Here is a 4,227-nt window from a genome sequence, read left to right on the forward strand (position 1 = left end):
ATAATACTGGCTGCTGGCTGGGGATGCTTGCTTTGTTCCTGCCATTGTCCTGAGTGCTTCATAGGACTTACTTTAATCCCCATGGCCTCCCTGGAAGGGACAGGGCCCTCGCGAAGGCTCCTGTTGAGCTAATGAAGGAACTGAGCGGTCAGAGATTCAGTCCAGCTTGGGGCAGCCAGTGAGTGGCTGGGTGGGGTTTGCTGCGGAGTATCTGTGGTTCCCAGGCAACCAGGAAGCCCTTGTTAGTGCTCACCTGTGTTCCAGGCTTTATGATGCTCACTGCACTTGGTCATTTGCTTCTGGTTTGAGCCTGGTGACAGTGTATGTGGTCATATTCATTCATTTATTTATTTATTCATTCACTCTTTCTCTTTCTTTCCTTCTTTCTTTCTTCTTTCTTTCTTTCTTTCTTTCTTTCTTTCTTTCTTTCTTTCTTTCTTTCTTTCTTTCTTTCTTTCTTTCTCCAGCAGATGTGATCATACCTGTGCTCCCAGGGAACTCTGGGAATTAGACCCACAGGCGGCTGAGAGTCTGGTTGTGTGCAGGAGGCTTGTTCTTGGGAGCATACAGCCTTGAGTGCTGTGGGGTGTGAGGAGTAAGGGGCAGGGGAGTGGCCAGGGCGCAGGGGCCTGACCCATGGTGGATTATTTTACTTTCCACCTGCAACCAGGGCTCAGGCTGGGACACGGACCTTTTGGGGCAGGAGGAAAGCTGGCATGAGCAGCCATTCTCCTGGGACTTTTTAGTGGCAGATGTTGCGGTTTGTCTCACACAGTGTGCAGAACTCAGAGCTGGCACTGCAGGCTGTGAGGTGGGTGAGCCCAAACCAACCTTCTTTTTTTCTAAGTTGATCATTTCAGGTACTTGTTACAGGGCTTTAAAGCTGACTAAAACAGCCTGTGGCCTTGGAGTAGAGCATTATTTCTACTTGAGACCTACTGGGCAGGTTTGGTGACATGGACCCATAAAATCACAAAGGAGATGGAAAGTGCAGTTCTGTCCCACTCCTAGAAAGGCAGAAACCTGGAAATATATGGGGAATTATGGTAAGGATCATCATGCACCCTACTCATCCTATTCCAGAATATTTCATGAATATTCTTCCATGTTAGTACACATTCTTATATTGCATCCAGAATCTACAGGAACAAGTCGGCCTATTGTCTGCTCTTACTGGGGCTGTGATTTTTTTTTTTTTTTAACAGATAAACATTTGAAATCAGTTTGATGATAAGGAAAACTGACTTTGAACACCAGTTAATAAAAATGTTATTTGTCCAAAAGGAATGAGATTCTTCTCCCTTGTTGGCCTATATCACAAAGAATACTGCACCCAACATTTCTTGCATTTTGTTCAAAAAGGTTTTTTCTTTGTCCAGGGAAAGTTGTGGCCATTTGTTTTCTCTTATTATGGTAAGTACTACATAGTAGCCTTGACTTTTGACTTTTGGCCTACAAAGCTGACAATAATTATCTTTTGGCCTTTGACAGAATATGTTTGCCAAATGTTATTACATGGAGTGATTTCTCAGAGCTGTATTTTATGCCATAATTTTCAATCATATGTGCATATTGTTACATTCTTATGGTCATATTGTTCAGCTCTATTGTTTCTAGATTTTTCCTATTTACACAACATAGCAATATAGATGCTTGCATAAATACCATGAAGATAATTGCTGTTCATTTCCTTAGAATAGGGGAATCATAGAGGAACTGCTGAATCAAAGAGTGGATATGTTTTGCAGATTTTGTCTCAGTCTTTTTAGTAATTTTTCAGAAAGTTACCATTTCACATTCCTCAATGCAGTAGATAAATGTGTTCACTTATTTGTATATTTTCCAAAACTAATGAAGTATATCAGTTGTGATTTTATTGGGATAAAATATTTCCTTATTTTAATTTGGCTTTAAAGTGATCGGGGAAACAATCCATCCTTTTATGTATGCTTATGCCATTTGCAACTGGTTTCTTCAATTCTTTTGCGGTGTTTTCAGAAACGATGAGCTGCAGATGAGGTGATGGAGGAGCATCCCCTTGTATTGTCGTGGACTCCACAGCTCTCTCCAAGTCAAGGGTCAACCTTGAGTCCAACAAGGAAGCCAAGTGTCTTTCAGTCAGGCTGGGTCTGCAGCAGCTGGACCAACCTGGTCCTGGGGAAGACATTGCCACCACGAGGCCCTTGTGTCAGCTGCGATCCTTAGGAGATCTTGAGGTGTTCTTGTGAAGCTCATTGTGTTATGGATAGAAAAGACCTTTTCTGACCTATAACTTTCCTACCACTGAATTCTCTAATTCTCATTTAAAAATTTTTCAAGCAAAATGTCTACCTTTGTTTTGGGATATTTCTCCACTGCTGTAATTGTCATCTGTGCTGCTAGAACTTAGAAAGAATAATTACCAAATGAGCATTTGATATCAGTTTAGTTGGTTCATACCAATGTCCCTGGGTTTGGATTGCAGATTTGAATAAGAAAAGAGAGTACAACCTTTGGTTCCAAGTGCTCATCATTCAACTTGTGATTATGTACAGGATAGAAAACATCTCCAGACTTCAGCCACACTGCTTTGGGGCCATTTAGAAGGATTGGAGTGGAAGATGGTATTAGGGGAAGACTTCCAGGAAAAGGGACACTGAGTTGAATTTTGGGATAGGGGAAGGTAATCATTCTATCCTGTTAAAACTCCCAGGCTGGTGGGAATGGGATTACTAGGAGAGGCCAAGTAGATAAAACTTAGTTCATTCCTTGGTATATTGGGAAGTTCCCCAAGAAGAGACTGCCAAGACCAGGGATACACCCATACAAGGATGATAAAATTTATGGTGAACGTTTAAATTTTAAAAAATCATTACAGTAAAAGACATAGTACCATGAATCCCCTTAATACACATCTCATAATTCTTGGCACTTTCTGAAGCAGTTCTGGAAGTCCTCTTTCATGAGCTTCGTTACTTGTGCTGCTGTGGCCAACTTGATATCCTGAGTCATTCAAAATGTTTACCTTTCATGATCATTTTGACTTTGAGGAAGAGCCAAAAGTCACATGGTGCCAGATCTGGTGAATGAAGTGGATGGGGACACATGATAATGTTTGTACAAGCCTGCATTTCCATGATATGGCACGTGGCAACAGCATTCACTGTATTTTTTTGTCATACCTGGTAAAGACACTCATGAAAGAGGACTTCCAGAACTTCTTCAGATAGTGCCAAGAATGATGTGATAAATGTGTTCAAAGCAAGGGGGAATATTTTGAAGGGAATTAAGACAAAGTGTCTCTCTTTGTAATATTTTTTTTAAAAATTAAACATTCATCATATAGTTCAATCACCCCTTTACATACAAATCACACTAAAAAGGTTTTCTGGTCTCTAACCTCATGCATCGTGTGCTTTGGTTAATATCATGCATTACAGACCAGAATTCAGTGTAATGTTCTGGGTTCTTGGACCCTCTTTGAAGGCTTTATTACAACTCAGGTTTTCAGGAAGAGGCTTAAGAACAGACTGACAGAGGCTCATAGACATCCCGCAGGGACGTCAAAAAGATGAAAAGATGAAAGCTTGGTTGTTTTTCAAATATGTTCAAATGGACTGGAGAAGTTAAAAAGCTCATATCTGCAGAGCTTACCACATCTTTTCAAAATCAACTCCTCCACCCTCATGGGGGGCACGTTCCTCAATTTGCTGATGTGAAAACCGAGGTGTGAAGAGATGGAGTGAGTTGCTAGGAAGGGATCCGGACCTGAACCTGGGGCTCTGGTCCGGCGCTCATATTCTCTCCACTTACGCCCGTGTACTGAAACTTTCCTAGGCAATGTGTTTTCTGTCCAAATCAAAGAGCATACATCTCTGCTACTTAAACGTGAAATGAGTTCTGGGTCAGTTTTGTCTTAAATTTTGTTGCTCACTTCTTCACTCTTCTGCTCCAGGTCCAATTTGATGTCGCAATTATGACATGAAATTTTGGTTAGAGTTTACTTTCGGAACATCGAGGAACTCATCAGTGATAATAGGGGAAAGTGGGAGGAAGGTCTTGGCTTGTGTTAAGGAGAAAAATCTGTATTTTGGTCATTCGCTTTTGCATTCCCTAATGTGAAATCTCAACCATGAAGTCAGGTCTTCAGAGCAGAAGGGAGGAAAGGGAGGAAAGTGGCTGTACTTGGAAAGCTTTGGAGGAAGGAAGGGAAGAGACAAGAGAAAAGTAAGAGAACATATGTATCTT

General features: G+C 41.3%; 1 long non-coding RNA gene across 1 annotated transcript; it reads left to right on the plus strand.

Moving 5' to 3' along the window:
* The first annotated feature begins 242 nt into the window (after positions 1-242).
* Positions 243-2,344, plus strand: LOC102020335. Its single transcript, XR_260408.1, has 3 exons — positions 243-321; positions 874-1,046; positions 1,999-2,344. It is a non-coding gene; the product is annotated as an uncharacterized LOC102020335 (long non-coding RNA).
* Positions 2,345-4,227: the final 1,883 nt, after the last annotated feature.

This window comes from Chinchilla lanigera, unplaced genomic scaffold, assembly GCF_000276665.1.
Source record: "Chinchilla lanigera isolate Chin_1 unplaced genomic scaffold, ChiLan1.0 scaffold00015, whole genome shotgun sequence".
In the NCBI taxonomy this organism is placed as follows: domain Eukaryota; kingdom Metazoa; phylum Chordata; class Mammalia; order Rodentia; family Chinchillidae; genus Chinchilla; species Chinchilla lanigera.